Genomic DNA, 24,737 nt, shown 5'->3' with positions numbered 1-24,737 from the left:
ATACCTCCATAATGCTTTCCACAGGGGTTGCACTAGTTTGCAGTCCCACCAGCAGTGTATTAGTGTTCCTGTCTCTCCACACCCACGCCAACATGTGTTGTTTTGGGTTTTTTTGATAAAGGCCATTCTCACTGGGGTTAAGTGATATCTCATTGTGGTTTTGATTTGCATTTCCCTGATGATTAGAGATGTTGAACACTTTTTCATATGTTTGTTAGCCATTTTTATATCTTCTTTTGAAAAATTTCTATTCATGTCCTTTGCCCACTTTTTGATAGGGTTGCTTGATTTTTTCTTGCTGATTTTCCTGAGTTCTAAATAGATTCTTGTTATCAGTCCTTTATCTGATGTGTAGTATGCAAAAATTTTTTCCCATTCTGTAGGTGATCTGTTTATTCTCTGGACTGTTTCTTTGGCTGTGCAGAAGCTTTTTAGTTTAATCATGTCCCATTCATTTATTTTTGTTGCTGCTGTGATTGCCTTGGGGGTCTTCTTCATAAATTCTCTGCCTAGGCCAATGTCTGTAAGAGTCTTTCCTACATTTTCTTCTAGAATTCTGATTGTATCACGCCTAAGGTTTAAGTCTGTTATCCACCGTGATTTGATTTTTGTGAGAGGTGAAAGCTGTGGGTCCTGTTTCAGTCTTCTACAGGTGGCTAACCAATTCTCCCAGCACCATTTGTTGAATAGGGATTCTTGTCCCCGGAGTATATTCTTTCCCGCTTTGTCAAAAATTAGGTGACTATATGAGGATGGTTCTATATTTGGATTTTCTGTTGTGCTCCACTGGTCTGTGTCCCTGCACTTGTGCCAATACCAGGCTGTTTTAAGAACCACGGCCTTGTAGTATAGTTTGAGGTCTGGCAAATTAATACCTCCCATTTTGTTTTTATTGCTTAAAATTGCTTTTGCTATACGGGGTCTTCTTTGATTCCATACAAATTGTATAATTATTTTCTCTATGTCTGTAAAGAATGATGTTGGTAATTTAATAGGGATTGCATTGAATTTGTAGATCACTTTGGGTAGTATAGACATTTTAACAATGTTGATTCTTCCGATCCACGAGCATGGTATATTTTTCCATCTATTTGCAAGTTCTGCTATTTCTTTTCTCAGTGTTTCATAGTTTTCCTTATAGAGGTCCTTTACCTCTTTAGTTAGATATATACCTAGATATTTTATTTTCTTTGTTGCTATTTTGAAGGGTATTGAGTCTTTAATTTGGTTTTCCGATTGACTGTTATTGGCATATATAAATGCCTCTGATTTGTGTATATTAATTTTGTAGCCTGAGACTTTGCTGTATTCGTTAATCAATTCCAGGAGTCTCTTGGTTGAATCCTGGGGGTTTTCCAGATATAACATCATATCATCAGCAAAAAGTGAGAGTTTGATCTCTTCCTTCCCTATTTGGACTCCCTTGATTTTGCTCTCTTGCCTGATAGCTCTCGCAAGGACTTCCAATACTATGTTGAAAAGTAATGGAGACAATGGGCAGCCCTGTCTGGTTCCAGTTCTAAGTGGGAGTGCTTTCAGTTTTTCCCCATTCAGTATGATGTTGGCTGTGGGTTTGTCATATATGGCTTGTATCATTTTTAGGTAGGTTCCATCAATGCCTATTTTGTTAAGCGTTTTTATCATAAAAGGGTGTTGAATTTTGTCAAATGCTTTTTCTGCATCTAATGAGAGTATCATATGATTTTTGTTTTTGCTTCTATTTATGTGGTGAATTACATTTATAGATTTACGTATGTTGAACCACCCCTGCATCTCGGGGATGAAGCCCACTTGGTCGTGGTGGATTACTTTTTTGATAAGTACTTGGATTCGATTTGCTAGTATTTTATTGAAAATTTTTGCATCTATATTCATGAGGGAAATTGGTCTGTAGTTCTCTATTTTTGTTGAGTCCTTTCCAGGCTTTGGTATTAATGTTATATTGGCTTGGTAGAACGTGTTGGGGAGAACTCCATCCTTCTCAATATTGGAGAATAGTTTATGTAGGATGGGCACCAGTTCTTCTTTGTATGTATGGTAAAATTCAGGTGTGAACCCATCTGGACCAGGGCTTTTCTTTTTGGGAAGGTTTTTTATTGCTGTTTCGATTTCAGTTCTTGATATTGGTCTGTTCAGGTACTCTATTTCTTCCTGGTTGAGCCTGGGAAGACTATGTGTCTCTAAAAATTTGTCCATTTCCTCCACGTTCTCCAGTTTGTGTGCATAAAGATTTTTGTAGAATTCATAGATGATATCTTGTATCTCTGTAGCATCGGTTGTGATTTCTCCTTTCATGTTCCTAATGGAGGTTATTAGAGATTTTACTTTTGTGCTCTTGGTTAGTCTAGCCAGAGGTGTGTCTATTTTGTTTATCTTTTCAAAGAACCAACTTTTTGTTTTATTAATTTCCCTTATAGTTTCTTTGTTGTCCTTTTCATTTAGTTCTGATTTGATCTTAGTAATTTCTCGCCTTCTGCTGGGTTTGGGATCGTTCTGTTCTTCTTTCTCCAGCTCTTTGAGTCTATTCGTTAGGTTGTCTATTTGCATGTTTTCTGTCTTTTTGATATAGGCATTTATGGATATGAATTTTCCTCTCAGGACTGCTTTAGCTGCATCCCATAGATTTTGATAAGTTGTATCTCCATTGTCATTTAATTCAAAGAAATTTTTGATTTCCATCTTGATTTCTTCTTTTATAGAATAATTATTCAGGAGAAGGTTATTTAGCTTCCATGACTTTGAATAAGAGTGAGGGTTTCTGTTTGTGATCATTGTTACTTTTATTCCGCTGTGATCTGAGAAGATGCATGGTATAATTTCTATTTTTTTGAATTTTTGAAGACATGATTTATGTCCTAGGACATGGTCAATCTTAGAGAATGTCCTGTGAGCTGATGAGAAGAATGTATATTCTGTGGACTTTGGGTAGAATGTCCTATAGATGTCAGCCATGCCCATTTGTTCTAGCATTCTATTTAGGTCCATTATGTCTTTGTTTATTTTCTGTTTAGAGGATCTGTCCTGTACTGTCAGTGGGATGTTAAAGTCTCCAGCTATTACAGTATTATTATCTATCATCTGGTTCAGATCTAGTAGGGTTTGCTTTATGAATCTAGGTGCACCTAGGTTGGGTGCATATATATTGAGTATAGTCATGGCTTCTTGTTGAATTGTGCCCTTGACCAGTATGTAGTAGCCATTTTTGTCTTTTATTATTTTTGTTGGTTTGAAAGCTAAGTTATTGGAAATTAAGATTGCCACACCAGCTTTCTTTTCGTTACCGTTTGCTTGAAATACCGATTTCCATCCTTTTACTTTCAGTCTAAATGCATCTTTGCTCGTTAGGTGGGTTTCTTGGAGACAGCAGATACTTGGCTTGTGCTTTTTTATCCATTGGGACAGTCTATGTCTCTTGAGCGGGGAATTCAAGCCATTCACATTTATTGAGAAAACTGATAAGTGAGACGGTTTTTTGTTCAGCTTGTTGGGTAGAACTTCATTGCAATGTTTTCTCTCCTGAGCCATTGTGGTATCTGGAATTTGATCTTTAGCTCTTGAGTAGTTTTACATTCGTGGATCTTTCTTGTGCTGGTCCGTGTGTAACTCTCTTTTGAGTACTTCTTGCAGGGCTGGTCTTGTCTTGGTGAATTCCCTCAACCTTTGTTTATCTGAGAATGTCTTGATTTCTCCTTCGTATAGAAAACTTAGCTTAGCTGGGTACAAGATTCTAGGCTGGGCATTATTCTGTTTCAGAAGCGTGAAAATGGGGCCCCAAGCTCTTCTTGCTTGTAAGGTTTCAGCTGAGAAATCTGGCGTAATTCTGATGGGTTTTCCTTTGTAAGTTACCTGTTTCTTTCTCCTTACAGCTCGGAGAAGTGACTCTTTAGTGGATATTTTGGTCAGCCTGATGACTACGTGGCGTGGTGTTTTCCTATTTGCTATGAATCTCCCAGGGGTCCTTTGAGCTTCTTGAATCTGTATGTCTAGAGTATTGGCAAGGCCTGGAAAATTTTCCTCGATTATGTCTTCAAATAGCTTGTCCAACCCTTGCTTATTGTCTTCTTCACCCTCAGGGATGCCAATAACTCTCAAGTTAGGTTTCTTCACATAATCCCACATTTCTTGAAGACTCAGATCATTTCTCTTACTTTTTTGATCTATCTCTGTGACTGACTTATTTAGTTGAAAGGAGTTATCTTCAATTTCTGAAATTCTTTCCTCTGTTTGATCTACCCTGCTTTTGAGACTTTCCACAGTGTTTTGTAGCTCTCTGAGTGAATTCTTCATTTCTAGGAGTTCAGTTTGGTTTTTCTTCAATATTTCAATTTCTTTAGTGAATTTTTCCTCCAAATCCTGAATTTTTTTTGCATTTTCCTTGTGTTGTCTGTCCATTGATTCTTGTATATTATTTAGCTTGTTTATGATCCATAATTGGAATTCTTCCTGTGACATGTTGGTGTTTTGAGTCTGGTTTGTGTCAAATGGTTGAGAGCCGGTATTTCTCTTTGGGGGTGAGCTTTCTGTTTGATTCTTTGTGCTTCCTGTGTTTTTTCGCTGGGCCCTTCCCATCTAGCTTAATCGTTGGATCTTTACTTATAGATTTAGTCTGGTTAACAGCACTCTCTGTGCTCTATTCTTAGGCTGTGGAGTAGTCTAGGTATATTGCTTCCTTTGGCAAGAGGGGAAGACTGTTGTGAATTGTTTAGAAATTTTTCTATTTCAGTTGGGGGACTGCTTCTGATGGGTCCAATCCTAGAGGATTGGAGTGATCCAAGACTGCTTTGGTGAGTTAGGACACTGTGTTGTAGTCTTTCAGAGGGCAGGCAGGGTCCACACTAGTAGTGGGCTAAAATTCTCTTTGTTTGTTTGTTTCCCTTTGGTTCTTCCTCTATAGGGGTGGTTTCTGTCTCTATCTGCAGGAAAAATACTAGTTGTGGGGAGTGGATGGTGCCCTCGCTCGCTCAGCGCCCCATTTGCCGCAACTCCCACAGGCAAAAGTCTGCCTTGGCCCAATGTCCCCAGGGACCAGGCTCCACACTCTCGCTTCTGGAGAAGTAGTCAATGTTTAGACGTGGGTGGGGACCCTATATAAGGTCTGTGGACCTGGGGAGGGGGCCGTCCAGGGAGCCTCTTGGCACCCTATTGCTCCGCAGTGACTTGGCTGTGGGCCCCAAGATGGCTATTGCGCGCCCGTAGATCGCCGGCGTTGGGAGTGACTACTCAGGTTCCGGTATGTACTAGAGCCAGGGGCCTGGCCCGTTCCCAAGCTCAGCGTGGGTTCCCAGTTAGAAGGCAAAAAGAGAGAAGAAATAAGGAAAAAGAAAAAAGAAAAGAAAAGAAAAAAAAAAAAGAAGTGAAAAGAAAGAACAGAAGGAGAAGAAAAGGAAAGAGAAAAGAAAAGGAGAAGAGAAGAGGAAAAAAATAAAAAAAAAAAGAAAAAAAAATAAAAAAAAAAAATAAAAAATAAAAAAAAATAAAAAATAAAAAAAAAACAAAGACAAAAACAAAAACTAAACTAACAAATAACACAAAGAGACCTAACCCAGAAACAGCGAAAACACAAACACAAAAGAACAAAAACAGAGCTACACATCACCACAGCGCATCGCTAAACGAAGGGATACACAATTCTGAAGTATACAGTTCAGCGGCTCAATGATCGTGTTTTTGCGCCTTAGCGCAGCTCCGCCCCTTCACTCCCGCTCCATTGGTTCCGGAGCGGCAACTCAGTGTTTATTTTACGTCTTAGCGCAGCTCCGCCCCTTCACGCCGGCTCCGTTGGTTCCGGAGCGGCAACTCAGTGTTTATTTTACGTCTTAGCGCAGCTCCGCCCCTTCACGCCGGCTCCGTTGGTTCCGGAGCGGCAACTCAGTGTTTATTTTAAGTCTTAGCGCAGCTCCGCCCCTTCACGCCCACTCCGTTGGTTCCAGAGCGGCAACTCAGTGTTTATTTTAAGTCTTAGCGCAGCTCCGCCCCTTCACGCCCGCTCCGTTGGTTCCGGAGCGGCAACTCAGTGTTTATTTTAAGTCTTAGCGCAGCTCCGCCCCTTCACGCCGAGTGCCGCCGGTGGAGATGGCGCAGGCCCAGAGACCAGCGGGGGGCGCCGGGGAGAGAGAGCTGCTGGGCACCTTATGGCTCCCGAGCGGTTCCGACTTTGCTTTCAAGATGGCGCCCTCAGCGCTCCGGGGTCGGAGGGGGACCGGCTCCCCGGCAGGCAGAGACCAGGGACCGCCGCTGCCGGGGGGTTTGGCGGGCAAAGCCGCCGGGGGCCACCGGCTGAAGAACCACCGACAAAAGTAGCGCAGAGGTACAGCGCAATTCGCTGATCGGGGATTGATCGTGCCCCTCCCCCCTGGCACAGGTCCGTCCCTTCTCGCTAAGGACTGTCTCAGCCGAGACTTCCCAGGTTCCAAGCTATTCTCCCGAAAAAGCCTCCTGTCTGCAATGCCCTACGTCTCGCTCGGAGATTCTGCTCTGGCTTGCGAGGGGGTCTCCAAGCAATTGGGGGTGGAGGTCAGTGAGGAGTGCAAGCCGCTTTTCCTAAAGACTGCCCCCGCCCCACCTGGGGGCGGGCGCAGCCGCCTGCGCTCCGCTGGCTACTGTCTGTTCCGCGCCTTCCGCAGAGTTCCGCGATCTTAATTTCTGTTCACCTCAGACCTCACTTGCTCTGTTTGTCCCATGCTGATTCTCCGTGGATTCACACCGCTGTTCCTGTGTGGGAGCGGTCCTCTAGCGTTGTGGCAGGTCCGGATCCACGGTTCGTCGCCGGAGCGCAGATCCAAGCAGTCACTGCCACTCCGCCATCTTCGGGGATCGTCTTTTAATCAAAGGTATTGTTTATGCTTAGCGCACGGGCCCTGTCTGCATTAGGCGGGCGGGGGGAGTTTAGGGGGCTCGATGAGTGTAATTTTAAAGCATCTAATGCTGAAATTTAGAATGATGCTGTAAGAAGCCATTTCTGATTAGAAAAATATTTAATATTTAGACATGTAGTTAGCTATAGAATGGATGAGCTTAGACTTCAATAATGTTTTAGGTACGTGTGGTAGAGCAGGCTACATTAAATTCAGGCTTTGTTATTCTTGTACTTACTATTTAAATATCAGCAGAACTTTAAGGGGAAAACTTTTACACGTTCGAATATTTCAAGTACAGTGAATTTGATTATAAACACTTTAGAGACAGACTGTCTCCAGTATAATAAAACTCAAGTTATCTGGCACTGTACACATTGGAAAGTTTTAGAAACCAGGATTTTCCATGTATAGCTCTTCATTCTAGAAGCCAGTTTCAACCACCACAGCTAAAGGATACAAGCTAGAATTTCTATGAGAAAAATATCAAAGAGAAAAAAATGAGATGCTCATGGAATGGGATAACTGTGATATTGTTTATTTTAGTTATCTATTACTATGTAACAAACCACTCGAAACATAGGGCTTAAAACAACAATGGTTTATTATTTCTCACCATCCAATGGGTTGCCTGGGTGGTCCGTCTGCTATGGCTAGGGTCACTCTGTTGGCTGCCTTCAGCTGGTGGCTGGGCTGGTGCACACAAGATGGCCTTTCTCACACATCCAGGCCTTGAGGGTGACTGTCAGCTTGGCTGGTTTAGTTCTCCAGGGTTTTAAATGTCCTCTCTTTCCACATGGTATTCTCCACAGGGTTCCTCCACAGGGCGCCTCTCTCCAGCAGGAGAGTATGGGCTTCCTCATAGCATGGCAATTGAGTTCTCTCTTTTTTCCAAAGGAGAAAAGTGGACCCTACCAGTCCTCTTAACAGCGTGGCCCTAAATTCGCACATGTCCCTGCGAATTGACCCATCGCACATTGTCCCATGCTTTGACCATGGCATTCTCTTGGTCAAAGCAAATTACAAGGCCAACTCAGATTCAAAGGCAGGGGAAACAATCTCTACATCTTGATGGGAGGAGGGGCCTCTGACTAGAAGGATGGTGAAAATGTTGGCCGCCATCTTTGAAGATAACCAACTACATCATTAAAAGTAGATTTTCTGGGAAGAGGGCTGCTTTGACTCTTTCTAGGGCAGTGGTGGACTAACTACAAAAACACTGATACTTTATTGGTTGGTCTGTGCTAGAGAAGATTGCTTCTCAGTAGCCTTTGCTGGATTTGATTTGTGTCTTCCCCCATCTGTGTACTCATTACCTGACAGAATCATTATAATATACATATGGAAGATTGTACTCTAATTTCTACTAAAGTTTGGGTTGAATGTTGGGGAAATGGACATGAACAACAGAGACACAGTTGTTTCCCTCATGCGTTTTAGTACTGAGATCTTAAGATACTTTTCCAGTGTTAAGATTTCTAGAGCAAGGAAATGAAAGTAAGATTTAAGTCCACGTAGAATTATTGTCAACCTCTGCACAGAACACTTAGTTGTGTCAAATGAAAAATATTCTCTAGTCACAATGAGTTTTTCCCAAATTGAATGTCCTTAATTGAAAAGGACACTTAATCAAGAGGTTTCCCAGAGAAAGTACCAGCAGGTGACAACTGGCTAATGCCATTCAATGACAGTGACTTTTGCTTAAGTAAGATGAGCTTGCCATCCCAGGCAGGAAGTTTTTTTTTTTTTTTTTTTTCCTTTGTCTCTCTCTCTCTCTCTCTCTTATTTTTTTTTTTCTTATTATAACTTTGTGTTACAAAGTAAGAGAGTGTGTGTTGTCTTCATGTGCTTTCCTGGGTGACTCAGGGTGAGGGGTTGATTTACAGGGCTCTTCTGGCTTATGTGTCTAGCCAAGCTTTAAAACACATGGTATGACAAAAAAACCAAGGTATACACTTAGGTAAGTTTTGTGAAAGATTCTGTGACTCTTCTCTTAGAAAGGATGAAATCAATTGAATAGTGTTTTTGTTAAAATCATCTCCTTTTGCTAGCAGGAAGTATGGCTAATGCCACATATAGCACATCTGCTACAAACAAGTCAAGTCTCTAGTGTTATGATGTTGTCAGTGATTCATACAGTAGCAAAGAAGTCATTTACCAGAATGGAGATGAAAAACGTGATCATTTGTTAACATCTGGTCCACCATCAGTGTCAGTGTTTTTATCGATCCAAAATGTTGCTCTTAATTTGTCGTACACTAGGTGCTGGGTTAACGATGCTGACCTCACACATTTAAATGACAGATGAAAATGTTTAAATTGGGAATAATATTCAGAGATAGTCTATTCAAAATTATAGTCTGTGTCCATATCCCACAATGTTAAAATCAATGCCATTTGTCTAAGCGCAGGTACTCGATAAATACCTGACAATATTTACAGAATGAACAAGGGAATGCTGTTTACCTAAGGAAACTAGATGAATCATTTTTCATCATGAAATTCTTCCTACCTGGGCTTCCATGACTCCCATCTCTGCTCATGCTTTTCCCACCAATGTAACCTTTTCTTCTGAGTTTCTTTTTCTGCCTCATCTTTCTATACCTTTCTTTTAAATACTGGAGTTTCCTTAGCTTGGACATCTTTTCTTTTGTTATTCATTTCATACTCAGGGCACTCATGTTCATATATATATGGCTTTGGACTGCAAGCTGGTAATTCCCATGCATATTTATTACCAAGCCAAATCTCTTTTCAGAACTTTAAAACTCCTAAACATTCCTATCTGATCATCACATCAGAATTTTACAATTAAACTTGTCAAAAAAGAGCTCATTACCTTTTCCACCAAACCTTCTCTATTCCCGAGCCCCGATCATTGTGGTGGGTGCTGCCATCCACTCAGTCCCACGATCCAGGAACATGGGAGTCCTTCCAAGTTGCCTCCCTCTTCCCACCCCCGTTCATAAGTGACTAACTCCTATGGATTATTTTTTCATAAAGATCCCCCAAGAACAGACCCTTCCTTTCTTCTCAACTCTAAAGCTACTGCCATAGTTCAGATCCTCACCATCTCAGCCTGGACAATTAAAACAGAGTCCTAACGGGTCTTCCTGTGTCTAACCAATATTCTACCCTGCTCCATCTTCCTCTATGGTGAGAGCTTTTTAATGCAAAAAGCTCACTACTTTTATGGCCCTGCTTAACAACTTAGCAGTTATCTCCAAACTGTGTGGGTATGTAATGTACCCTATCAGTGAAGAAAAAACTTAAATGTATGCTCCAATGTATATTTATTCATTTATAAGGTATCCACATGTATCACTACACAAATATATTACATTCTATAAATAGAAATGATGGGATGTAGCAAAATAAATACAATTGGATATTCTAATATTTACTTCCTACACTCCACCACTGGATACAGCAGCATAGGGGTGAGACACTCCACCATGGAAACCTCTGAGCTATTGGATAAATTCCAAAGTTTCTACTATGTCTTACATGACCAATTCTCCCTCTTCCTCTCCAGCCGTTGACCCTAATACACACAGTTGGCACACTGGGCTTTGGTCGTGCTGAGCCTCTTTGGCTCCCTGGTTGCACCATGCTGTTGAATGCCTCTGTGCCTTTGCTCCCCTGCTGTCTCAGCTTGGAGTACCCTCTAAAACCTTGTCCATTTTGTGATCATTTATTGAACTTTCAAGGCTCAGCTCATAAAGCTTCTCATGTTGAATTTTTTCCTGCAGTTTTACCCAATAATACTATGTATAGAACCTCTGCAAGAACACCCACACAACCTCACTGCACTTGCTTGTATCTGTGATTTTCTAGAGTTCATTTCTCCCTCCCCTACTTGTCTCTCACTCTATATCCCTAGCACCTAAAAATGTCTCAGGTAATACTAATAAGTATTTGTTGAATGAATGAATATATTTATAATTTTATCTTCAAATCAGAAGATACATTCAAGTCCTGGAATAACAAAGCTACCAATCAATAAGGGTCAGCTATTTCTAGACTATTGTAATATGTTTTTAATTGACATTATCTCCAATCCCTGAAATAGTCTTAGAAGGTATATGTCTTATTGTGTTCAGGCTGCTGTCACAGAATGTCATGGACTAGGTGACTTATAAGTAACAGAAATTCATTTCTCACAGTTCTGGAAGCTGAGAAATACAAGCTCAAGACACAAGCAGATTTAGTGTCTGATGAGGGCTTGCTTCCTAGGTTATCTATGGCTGTCTTCTGGCTGCAACCTCTCATGGTAGAAGGGGCAAAGGATCTCTCTGGGCCCTATTTCATAGGGTACTAATCTCATTCATTGGGGTTCCACCAACATGACCTAATCTCCTAATACCATCGCATTGGGGGTTAGCGTTTCAACATATGAATGGAGAGGGTGGACATACTCATTCAGTCCATAGCAGTATATATCCTCATTTCCTTTTTCCACATGAAGAAACTGAGATGAAGGGATGGGAAAGCTTCCTCAACATCACTCAGGAAATTTAACTATATTTATTGCTGGTGGTGGTCATTGTCACAATTTCTCCTATTTTTCTTCCTTTTTTTTATTACCTTCATCCATTTCATTTTTTTTTTAAATTTCAGGATAATATGGGGGTGCAAACAATTTGGTTACATGTAACGTGTTTGCCTCGCCCAAGCCAGGGCTACAAGAGTGCTCTTCCCCCATACAGTGTGCTCTGCCTCCATTGCTTGTAAGTTTATCTCCCTTCTCCTGCCACCTAACCAGCACCCAATAAATATTACTACCATGTGAGCACCTTAGTGTTGATCAGTCATTTCAGTTTTTTTAAAAAAGAACTTTTTCAATGGTTCCTGCCTGATTTGAGGAGGAAGGGACCACACATTATGAACTTTGCTTAGCACTGAGAACACTCCTTTCTACCCCATCCCCACTGAGATCAAGAAATCATAATGCATGAAGGGCAATTCTCAGTCTTGAGCGATATTCCCCTCTGTTCACTTATTTGGGAGGCATTAAATGACTTTCCATTGGTGCCAAACAAATGGGGCTTTTGTTTTGCTTTTCTGCATCTGGTTCTAGATCCATAAAAAAACTATGTAATGCTTAATCATAAGGATATATATGAGTATAGATAAGAAGCAGAGAAATAAGGAATACTCATGAACCCACTACACGATTTAAGAACTGGTACATTACCAACGCATTTGAATCTGTGTACTCCTTCCATGGCCCATCACTATGCTCCTTTTGCAGGTAATAATTGTCCTGAAATTTTTGCTTGATATCTCATTTATGAAATTTTTCTTTTCACTAGGAACACAAATATGTTAGTATGTAATTTTTTCTAAAATTTAAAGTTTATCATTGGTATGATGTCTTTAATCCACCTGGAATTGATTTGATGTAGGTATTAGAGGTCTAATTTCGTTCTATACCCCATCCCCTATTTGGATAGCTAGTGGCCTTGGCATAGTTTATTGGATTGTTTCACTTTTACCCACTGATTGGCAAAGCTTCTTCTTCATATAGCAAGTTTAAGTGGATCTGTTTCTAAACTTGTAATTCTATTCTATTGGTTAATTTATCCATACTTAGGACAAAATTACCTTGTTCTGTCCTACTCATATAATATTGCAAATTCCACAATTTTTTCTGCTTTATAAATATCTTTGCTATTATTTGGGCTTTTTATAATTTCCAGGTAACAAGAATTAGCTTCTTAGGTCCCTAAACAACAGCCACAAAAAAACAAACAAAAAAAAAACCCCACAAAAACCACAAAACAAACATTTTTATCCGATTTTGACAGTGATTACTTTGAAACTATATAGCAATTTGGGGATAACTGACATTTTCTTGTCCGTGATACATATATTTCTCTACTTTTCAGTGTTTTAAAATAAATATTATAATTTTATCCATAAATGGTTTATGCATAATTTTTAAATTAAACTTCCAGATTTTGTCCTAAAAATTTTATGGCGTTACATTTTATATGTAAGTCTATGATCCATTTGAATAAATTTTTATATGAGGCATGGATTTGTGATTTTTCTACTTTTATTTATATCAATTTTTGCCTTACATATTTTGAGGATCTGTATTTGGTGCATGCACATTTAGGATTGCTCTGTTGTCATGGTGGATTGACACTTTCATGACATTATGACTCTGTAATGTCTCTCTAAAGTGTCTGGAAACTGTTTTTGCCCTCAAGTCTATATGCTTATCTGGTATTAACATAGTCACTCCTGCTTTCTTGAGATGTATCTTTTTCTATCCTTTTATTTTCCACCTACATATATTATGTTTGAAGTGAGTTTCTTGTTGACAGTATATAATTAGGTCATGTTTTTAAATCCACTCTGTCAATATCCATCTTTTAAATGGCTTATTTAGATAATTTACATTTAACATAATTATATACTTTTAATATAAAAAGGCTTATGTCTGCCAGCCAAGATAGCTCCAGTCTTCCTAATTGTTGTAGTCTCTTAAAACTTCAAAAATAAAAAATAAATGAATTAGTTATGTTATTATTTTGATGATTTAATTTGTCTCACTATTTAAAAGTAATGAACAGAGAGCCTAGTAGGTTGTAATGAAAGTTCTAGCTTTTTATGCTTGGCATGTGAGCAAACAGATGAATAAGTAAATCTTTTTTCTTTTGTTCCCAATCTTTTAAAATTTGGTCTCAAACCTACAATGATGACTTATGTAAAATTAATTAAAAATCCATGTAGCCTGCCCTAGACTCTTCAGTCTATGCTCTGATGAGTTTCAGGATTGTAACCTGTCCCAGACTTTCAATGTGAAATAAGACCTAACAAGAAAAGGAGGTGGATAGAGCATATTCAACTTTAAGCTCCATTAAGGCACAAACTGAATCTCTTTTGTTCACCAGTATATACTTAAAGCACAGTATAGTGTGGCACATTGAAGACATTTGATTAATATTAATATTTGTCAAATGAAGTAGAAAATGATTTATTAGCCCCCAGCTCAAGAACAGTCCTCATTTCGGTTAGAATACCCTTTCTTGCATCATCTCCTGTGCATACACAAGCCCCGTCCTCCCAGACATAGTTGAAAGTCGTCTTTCTGAATTCTCTCCCAACCGGAAACAGTTGCTCCCTTTCCTAAAATCTTACAGTCCTCCATCATGCCTCTGATCACTTTCTATCTGCTGTTGGAAGTATTTATCCACATGTTTCATTATGACCCTCAAGCCATCTTTATTTCTTAAGAGGGGCATCTATGTCTCTTAGATCTTGTCACCACAGCCCCTGGTACAGTGCTGTTTGACACAGAGGCTCTTGTTGAATGTCTGCTGCAGAAAAGCGTGACTGCCTGAGATAGTTGTTGCTGTCCCCTGGGAGTTGTTGCATGATGATGGTGAAGGGTTGCCAAGGTTGAAAGATGACCCTTTAGTCTTCACTGAAGAAGAACAGATGGGCAGGAAAATATCTAGAACCAAAACTCATGTGTGGTATCACAATGACTTTGTCTTCAGGAATATGTTCTTACATACATTTTGGAAAGTAGCAGCCCATATCTTCTGAATAAAAAGTTGGCTATTGTTTTAACTTTGTCAGCAGGATTGATTTGCTATCTAATTCAGTAGCACAATGAGGTGAACATATTCTAAAAGTAAATGAGCAAGAACTCAAAGTTCTTGAAACTCTTAAAAAGCGTATGCTGGGGGTATAAACCAAACCAAAATCTTGATTTAAAAATATCTCCCATTTCAAAAACCACCTAGATTTTCTAACATCATAATTTTTGTTTGTTTACACTTTTCATTTTAAATTCTTTACAAGTTTACTGAATGTTATTTCTTGAAGGTGGTTTTCATGGAGATCTTAAATACTGAAAAATGATTCTGCTTTTGGGAGGAAGAGCTCTGTTGTGGAACCGCTACCACAAGAAAGCGCTACCATAGCTACTGAAAACCAATAGAAATTTATTATACTCCACCAACCTAGGATCAGGGTCTTTTTAGTTTCTGAGCTCTTAAATTACAAAAAGGTATGTGTGTGTGTGTGCGCGTGTGTGTGTGTGTGTGTATGTATGTAGGGGGGTCCTAAATGAATTCAGAAAGATGTGTAGAAATTAGCCAGGTAGGGAAATAACCTCTCAAGTAGAGGAAATGGGGAGACTGAAGGCCCACAGCTGACACGGAGTAAGATGTGTGGAGAGACCTTAGGCTGAATGAAAGGCAGGAGAATACAAAAGAAAAAAAAAAAAAGCAAATGAAGCTAGAGTGATGAATTTAGAGCCTTAGATCTATTGTGCTTTATTTATTCTTTACTCAGGATAAACCATTAAAAATATTTCCTGTTAATCCATTCATAGCTATCTATCATGCTGGGCACTCTTATAGGTATTGGGGATATAGCAGTGGGCAAGACACAGTACCTTCCCTCAAAGATTTATACTCTAGCAAGGGGTGCAGAAAATTGGATAGGCTATTGTAATAAATGTTTTACCTTTGTCTGCAGTGGAGACGCTTGGCATCTGATTAAGAAGTTACCAGTATTTTAGGTTGCTCACTCTTGGTGCAGTTGGGAGGTTGGTTACAAGGCTAGCAGAACATATGACACTGACCTTATCTCAGAAAAAAAAAATGCCTGCTACATACCAGACATTTAGCCAGTATGTTAAATACTTGGCCCCTTTTTACTTGGAAGGGAGACTGGCAGGTGTTTAAAAAATTTAGCACCTAACCAGGAATTATTCATTGAAGTATCCCAGGAAATCCGCAGAAGTTTCTTATGGTTTCGTGTTGTTTGTTAAGAGAGAAATAAGAAAGCAAGCTGTGAGTTATCTAAAATAATTTGTGTAGAATAACTTCTCAAAGATTTCTCTAATTATGATCTGGAACACTTAGTCATTTTTACTTCTGATTCTCCATAGTGTCCAGTGTATCCATCCATTAGTATTTATTGCAATGTAGTAATCATCTGATCGCACATCCCAGGTTGGGAACACTGTGAGCAGAGCAGGACTCTGAGCAGAATTCTAAGCAGAGGACCTGGCATATCAGAGAGAGATTTTCTCAAAGCATCATCCCAGGACCACCTGAGGGGCTTGCAAAAATGCAGATTCCTGGAGCTCTGCTTCAGGCATATTGAATCAGATTTTATTAGGAGGGCTTGGGAATTTGCATTTTAAATACAGTTCTCAAAAGGCTCTCACATACACGAACATCTGAGAAGCATTTTAATAAAGGCTCAATGTAATATTGGTTGTGGAACTGATACTCAAGAACTTATCCTTTTTGAGTGGAGAAGCTGTCTTATAATAAATTCAGGTTTAACTAGCATTATATTTGACCTTAAAATCTCCACTATCTATTTTTGTTCTTTTCGTATTTTTGGAAACACTATCCTCAGTGTCAGAAACACAAGCAGGAAGAAGAGATAAATGTCAATTTGCACAAATGTATCTAGAGAAACATCTGTGACACTCTTACCTCAATATATTATATCAGTTCATGTTGGAAGTAAAAGAAGTCTACATTAACCCCAGCCAGGCAACTGAAAGTCATCTCTATGGCAACTTCTAGAGCTTAAAATATAAAAGAAGGGGCTTGGTAAAGATGATCAGGTAGTAATAGCCCAGTATGTGCCACAAACCTCATTTTTTAATTTGTTTAATTTTCATAACAGCCATGTGAAGTAGACCATTTTGTTGACAGGAAGTTGAGACTTGAAGAAGTCAAGCAATTTGCCCAGAGAAGGTCTCTTTGTTTTTTCCTTTTTTTTTAAAAGATAAGTTGTCATTTTCCCCATTTTACCTTTTCTTTGTTTAAAAAATTCTCAGCAAAAACAAAAGCTAATGAAGATTTTTGTCTCTGTAGGATTTGATGTTTAGTAGCTAATTTGATACTAGCCTTTTCCAGTATAATTCTTCAGTACTCTAATTTTGTAGTAACTTCTCATTTCCGACAACAGAAGATAATGCTTGGGAAATCAAAGGTGTCAGGTGACAGTCCAGTGTTTTTATATTTCCTTTTGGATTACATTCAGCAGGTCTACCTGTACCGTTCCATGTCTATGCTGTAAGACATGGAATGTTTTACAAGAAATTCTTCTGTAAGATAAAACACCAACTGGAGAAAGTTTGACATGATTCTGGATTCAGGGTTAAAGACACAGAAACACTAAGTAGCAGTCAGCGATCATGTGTTAATATTTTTCTCAGCTGGGAGAGCAAGTTCAGGGTTCGAATTAGGCTGTAACACTTTGTTATGCTTAGGTAAGACATTTTTGTGTTCAACGAGGCTTTTAGGAAATGTGGATTTCTTCATAAAGATATTCCCAAAAGGCTTAGGTCTTTATGTAACAACATTTTTTTGATATATTACCAAGAGAAATTTAACATAATAATCTAGTGAAAAGAATGCTAGAGTTATATACTCTGTTCTCTGATACTCAGTGTGAGAAGAACCTGTGGAGATTATGCCTTTTCTCTGAAGCTGTCTCCTAAACGGTAAAATATGAGCAGTGAACTCGTATTTTTAGGTCGTGTAGTTCCCTTTTGCCAAACTTTGTTCAATGATTATTTACATATGTTTATAATAAAGTGCAAGAATACCTAACTTTTCTCTTAATCCTGATTCCACTTAATTCAACTTAATAAACCTACATAGATGGTGACTTGGTATCAGAATTGTCCTGTCAAGGAGTCAGCATACATGCCGAATTGGTGATACTGAACTCCAGATTGACTCATTTCAACATTTCACCTTGATTTCACGTGTGTCTCAGGGTTTCTATGGTATCTAACGCAGGAATGTCAGTTACCAAACCGTTTTTGGATGCCCACTCTGAACTGACCTGGGGTTGCCAGGGACAGATCTGGTTTAACTCAGTTACCGATTAATTACAACCTGTTAATCCTTGTAGTGACTCCTTTCACTCAAAAGTGTCGTGGTTTAAGTAATAGATTATATGGCCACCCTATTCTTCCCAACACCTTCTAAAAGTATGTATTGGTCTCCTAGTCCCACAGATAAGGAAATGGTAGTTGGCTTTGAGGCCAAACAACTTTCTTAAACTAGAACGTGGGGGAGCCAGGATGAAAAATCAGTTCTGTTTGATGCCAAAACCCATGTTCTAACCACTGTCCTTCAAGGACTCCTTTCCCTACCCTATGCTAGGAAAAAATTACTTATAATGCGATGCCGAAATGGGTATTACATCCTTTATTTATTTATTAAGTGCAAATAACCTTCCCTCCTAGGACATTTTTCCTTACGTTAAACTCAAATTCATCTTATTACAAATTCAAGTGATTCCTTTGGCTCTGTCCCAGCAGAGCTAGACACCAGCTGGTCACAAGGATTTTATCTTTGTTCAAGGTGTATTTATCCCTCAAGCCTCTGTAAGTGGAAAACTTTGCAAAGAACAAAGCACAGGGGTTTTAAAGGATGATATGACTCTTTGGTTTATGCCTCTGCTATAGGGTGGTGTGAGGGTTTGGACAATGTTGAGGCGTATAGTAGTGAGCTAAGGTGATACTCTCAAGGCAAGTGACACAATAAACAAGTCCTTGATTGTCCTGAGAAGAAAAAGGGAATGTTTTTCAAAGTGTAGGGATTCTGAAGACCTTGGGCACATGGCCGGGAGAAGCATGGTCATTGCCCTAAACATGGGCAGATCTGGAGCAAAGTGGGGTGGCTAGGAAGTAAATGCAGTGATAGTGGTTAAAATGATGATGTTACTGGTTAGAATAATATCATCATCCCTATTGTATAGAAAAGGAAATAGATTCATACAGCTTTTGACTGACTTCCTCAATGTTACACAGAAAAAAATAAGCTAGATCTCGAAGCCAGGATTTCTAACTCTGAATAATTCTCCCATTCATTCTTTCTGCCCTCATCAATCCACCTTCCCATTCATCAATTTATTCATATTGCTAGTTGTTATTGAATGTTTGAGTACCGACTTTGGCTAGGCCAGTGCTTCCCAAATTTTGATGCCTTATTTGAAATATCTTGGGATCTTTTAAAACTACTGATTCCTTCTTTGCTGCCAACCTAGCTGTTCTGATTTAATTGGTATGGGCAACTAAATGTGATGTGGGCATCAGAATTGTTACAAAAGCTCCCCAGATGATTCTAATATGCAACCAAATTAGGAATTCACTGTGCTGACCCTTAGTTAGGAGATAGGAGTAAAAGGTGACCCAGGCAAACTGACGCCCTTAAAAAATTGCAAGGAAACACAAAGCCCATCCTGCTTGCTACAAGCATGCAGAGAAAACATTTAAGCACAGGGATCAACAAAGTTGCTAAATTTTACAGTCTCTTAGGATGGCTGATTTTTTTTTCTGAGACGTTTGGGGAAAAACCTAGCAAAATGAAAATAAGATTTCTGGAGTGTCTTGTACACATGTGAAGTACAAAATGTAAAATATATGTCACTTCTATGTTCAAAACATAAAGTAGTAGATGTGAATAAATTGCTACTGAATTAGCACCTCACAACAGCTGCTCTCAGAGGGTAATTTAGGCTGCTTTTTATGTCGGGCTTCAGACTTGGATGTGATGAGAGGATTTCAGAATTCACTTGGAGAAGTTTTCTTTTCCTCAGATTCACATGCTTAAATGATCAGAGATCACATTTGATTTCTATGTGGAAATCCTCCACTAATTGGATGCAAAGCCGGCACTGGTGAATCCCGAGGGAAATAAGAAATTGACGGCTTTCCTTACAAGAACATGAAGCCAGGCTGTGCCGACAGGCGGCTGCCGCGTGCTGCTCCAGGTGTTTCTCCTCAGAAGGGCCCCAAAAGTCAAGGCACATTAGCAATGAGTCTCCAGCTCCTAACTGAGCCCTAAAGAATCTCTAGACCCAGGGATATTTCAGGAATAGCGATATTAAGGCATCCCTGAAGAGTATTACAAGATGAGCAAAATAAAGATTCTCCTTTTTGAACTTGGCTGAAGCTGGAACAAGTTTGCACTAAAAATGAATGCATTTACAGATTGGGGGCAGTCGCTCTGTGGCAGGGACTACAGGCAATGATTCAGAGGCAGAATGGATAGATATAATCTGCATGTCCAATAGCATTTGTTATCACACATGTCAACACATTAGATATTAATTCGGCCTGTGAGGCCATAGGATGGAAAGGGATATGAACAGATCCTAGGGCTTTCTGTTTCCCTGCTAAATCGCCACTGAGCTATCTAGGATTGATAGGATTCCTCATCACAAATCTCTCCTTGCTCTTTCTTCCCCTGGAAACAGTGTCAGAGCAGGATCCAGAGCTGCTTGTTAACGAGCAGGCAGATGCTGCGTGCAGTTGGGTGTGAACAGATATGCACGGTGACTGTGAGGGACACACAGCAGCCAGGCAAGGATGCACGGCTCTGAGCTTCAGCTGGAAGGAGCAGCAGAGCTGCTCAGCTTTCCTTGTCTTCTTGCTTTCTTGTTCATCATTTCCTGTGCATCCTTTATGGACCTTGAGTTTCTTGTCATCATGGATTGTAGGAGGAATAACTACTACATGCCTGTCAAATTTACATACATCATCTCATTTAACTCAACCTATCAGAGATGATTATCATCACCTTCTCAGCCAAAATCTGGGCTAGGTGTTTCCCTGCTGCATGTTACAGCATTTCCCATGTCTAAATCTACACTGAGGCAGTGTTTTATCTATTTACCCCACTACACTGTGCTGCTTGAAGGTAGAGACAGTGTTTCTCTTTGAACTACTACTGCTTGCTCAAGAGTTTTACATAATGATAGGTGTTGAGTATAATGAGAAGTGCAGTTAGAAATGCATTGCCTAGACTGGACGTGGTGGCTCACGCCTGTAATCCTAACACTCTGGGAGTCCGAGGCAGGTGGATTGTTTGAGCTCAGGAGTTCGAGACCAACCTGAGCAAGAGCGAGACCCCGTCTCTACTAAAAATGGAAAGAAATTATCTGGCCAACTAAAATGTATATATAGAAAAAATTAGCCGGGCATGGTGGCGCATACCTGTAGTCCCAGCTACTTGGGAGGCTGAGGCAGTAGGCTCATTTAAGCCCAGGAGTTTAAGGTTGCTGTGAGCTAGGCTGACGCCACGGCACTCACTCTAGCCAGGGCAACAAAGCGAGACTCTGTCTCAAAAAAAAAAAAAAGAAAGAAAAAAAAAATATGCATCAGTTAAATTAAAAAAAAAAAAAGAAATGCATTGCCTAGTATTTGCCAAGGAAGTAAATATTGAGTGAATAAAGAAAGCTGAAGTCCAAGAAGTTCAAAAGTAGTTTGTAGGAGGTTACACACAATTATAAATTGATCAACCTGGGATTCTAACCACAAAGCTCCAACTTTAGGTCCCAGGGCTCTTCCTGCTATTATATGGTCTCCTTTGATGAAGATGAAATACAAAATTAGATGTCCCCGTACATTTTCACAGCTTGCTACTGAGTGAGCTGTCGAGGTTTTGTCTTCTACTTATAGGCTTCAAACAGAAGTTATGAGTTAGATTTCTCTGTTACAGAGCTATGAATTTAGATGGTTCTCAGCAAAAGCTTATGAAAAAATAGTAAGATTTCTCCTCAATGTTTTGGTTTCTGTTTAAGAGATATAAGGCATTCTCTTTCAAACTTAAAGGAGAAACTTTATATGAATTATAAAATGCCATGGTCAAGTTTATATTTAAAAAAATTAGACAAACTATATGTTTCTAGGCTTACATGGAGTATCAGTGTACTGTTACCTTGTTACTTTAAGGCTTTCATGACTTATGGTGATACCAAAGTTAAAATTAAAGGTCAATGCTAAAGATCAAAATGACTGAGAAACCAACATATTTTCACAGTCCAAATATAATGCTAAAAAAGTGAGCTGCCTAGGACATCTGAAATTCAACTCGTGGTTCTACTTATGATATTTTGGTGACTGTAAGAAGAGAACTGGAACATACATGTTCAGTTGCAGAAGCACCAAAATGTCAGTGCCATTAAGGGAGGTGAAAAGAAATTTCAGACAAATATATATTTTGAGTGTGAATTATCTAGATAGTATCTTCAATTATCTACAGTATTTCCCCTGAATAGATAGAGATGCTAACCTGCTCTATGAAGATTTATGCCTTTTTGTACTATAATACAAAAGCTATGAGATATATATATATAAAATATACGAGTGTGTATATGTATATTAATCTAACCAGGAGAAATGTCATAATGGGAAAAGAGCAACCTATAAATAAGTTTTGATATTGAATATGCTGAATTAAGGGATAAAAATTATTGGAGACAGGGTTAGTAAGGGACGTGATTTTTCAGCTGCTGTATTCCTGTTATTTCATTAGTATGAAAGAAATAGGAATTGAGAGGAATTGAAACTGCTCCAGCCAAAATGATGTGGGTAATGAGAGAAATCTACACTCAGCTGACTCACAAAGTGACGGGGCTGTTGGAATTCCACCTTTAAAACATTTCAATATAGTTTGAAAATTTTCTGCAGAAATTTGGGGCAGTCATAATGTGGTGGCGGATAAGCAGATGGTGGCAGCAGCTTTTGTATATGTGGAAAATAGTGTATACAGAGAGTGGCAAGAAGTTGGTTCTAAAAATCCTGCGGCTTTAAACATGCCCCATCAGCTGATCTAGCAATACCAGAGCCACTTACCTTTCCCATCCTAATGCCTCCTTGTGCTGGTCATTTTAATCAGATTTTATCCACTTAAGAATATTCAGGGATGGGGTATTGACACAGCAAATATGTATTTGCTGCCTACAGTGTGGAGGTACCATGCTAGGTGCTCAGAATGCTCAGTGATCAAAATGTTCTTAATTATTATGTGATAATGTCTTCGATAGGGTTTGGCTACAAAACAAAACAGAACTGCAAAGAAGGTTAGGGTGAACTGAAAGCGTTGTTGGGTGGATTGTCCAGGGACTGGTAAAGTTAAGCTGAAGAGTGTATTTGTGTACATGCAGGTGTGTGTGAGACATGGAGCCTTTGCCCCTCCAAGCTTACAAAATAGGAGCTCTGAGTATTACCCATAAGGCTCAAAACACTCTGATATTATTTTCCGAGCAATATTTTCACTAAAACGCTAAAGAATATAACCTATTACTACATGTATGTTAATTATGACAAATCCTTGTTCTGAAATTCTAACATCAAAGTGAGAATTAACAGAAATAAGAATGTCCTCAAAGTTGTGTTTTTAAAGGCAGTGGTTCCATTTTGTGCAAATACTTTTTACTTTGATAGACTTTCGTTATCATTAAAAAAAATCCTCACAATATTGTGAAGGTACTAAATGTCACTAATGGTAAATTTTGTTACCTATGTTGTATTACAATAAAAAAATCCTCCCCTACCTGCCCTAAGTAAATTATTTTGTTTCTACAGCCCAGAAATTCTGACTAGCTTGATGTAAATACCAATTCATTTCTGTTGCTATTATTTGGCATTCAATTATAGCACATTAAATGAGCAAGGAAAAGAGAGGAGTTGGCTTTCTTTTACATTTATTTTAGTTCAAGTCAGTACACATTTATTGAACTTCTGGTAGATGCTAGCAATTGTGCTAAGCCTTGCATGGGAGGCCACAGCAAACACCAAATATTCCCTGCCCCCTCCCTAGAAGCTCATAGTCTAGTGATAAACAAAGGGGCATGAACAGACATACCTCTTATGAAGCAAACTATGGTTAATGATTACATCATGGCTCTGACAGTTTGTTTTGGTGGGAGGAGAAGGTGGAGACTGAAATGATCTTGTTCCTTATTTCCAGAGCACTTTTAAAGAGGAAGTCAAACAATGTTAAGTTACGTTCCCCATCTAAACAAATTAGTAGGATCCTGAAAAACTATACAGCTACTATTTAGCTGCAGAGAATTTTAGACAAAGGTTTTGTTACTCAATCCCTTTTTTTCACCCTAGCTATAACAATATTTAAAAAAATGAGAAACACTTTCTAAAATCAGAACAACCTCAAACCTAGACAGCTCTAGAGACACATTGCAACATCCTTTCCCCCCCTAAACTTTACTCTCAGCCTCGGGGTTCCATGTTGCCTAATTGAGTAAATCTTTGTCTCCTTGTTTCCTCTGCCACCAAAATCACAGTGACATAAGCACCTGTGCCCACTGTTGTTGCCTTTTCACCTGATCCTGAACCCTTTGTGCTGCCTTACTTTCAATGAGACAGAGCTCACACTTCAAAGGAAATTGGAATGCATTGAATGCAGATGCCTCAACTTACCAATGAGGAGACAGAGGTCTTGACTTGCCCAAAGTCATCCCATCCTTTGACAGTGGAATTATGATAAAACTCAGCCTCTCTGATCCCCATCACAGGCTCATCCCACTGCCTCTGCCTCCTGTCTTCTTTTCTTTTTTCTTTTTTTCTATTGCTATGTAGTAGTTATACATATTTTGGGGACATGTGTGAGTTCTTGGTACATGTATGCAATGTGTAATGATCGAATCAGGGCAATTGGGATATCCATCACCTCAAATATTTATCTTTATGTGGGGAGCATTATAATTCTTCTAGCTATTTGAAACATACAATCAATTATTGTAAACTATAATTTTCCTATTGTATTATCAAGTACCAGAACTTATTCCTTCTATCTGTCTGTATTTTTGTACCCCTTAACCACCTTTTCTTCACCCCCTCCTTCCCTTCCCAGCCTCTGGTAACTACCATTCTACTCGCTACCTCCACGAGATCCACATTCTCAGCTCTCTGATATGTGTGAGCACAATCAATATTTGTCTTCTTGTGCTTGGATTATGTCACCTAACATAATTACCTCCAGTTTTATCCATATTGCTGCAAATGTCAGCACTTCATTCTTTTGTATGGCTGAATAGTATTCCACTATGTATATATACCACATTTCCTTTATC

General features: G+C 39.2%; 1 pseudogene; it reads right to left on the bottom strand.

The window, feature by feature from the left end:
- Positions 1 to 24,737, bottom strand: part of LOC138397935 (receptor expression-enhancing protein 5 pseudogene) — a 37,518-nt pseudogene that overhangs the window by 11,757 nt on the left and 1,024 nt on the right.

Source organism: Eulemur rufifrons, chromosome 2 (genome assembly GCF_041146395.1).
Source record: "Eulemur rufifrons isolate Redbay chromosome 2, OSU_ERuf_1, whole genome shotgun sequence".
Taxonomy (NCBI): domain Eukaryota; kingdom Metazoa; phylum Chordata; class Mammalia; order Primates; family Lemuridae; genus Eulemur; species Eulemur rufifrons.
Note: the sequence above shows the minus strand (reverse complement) of the source record. Positions and strands in the feature narration are given on the sequence as shown.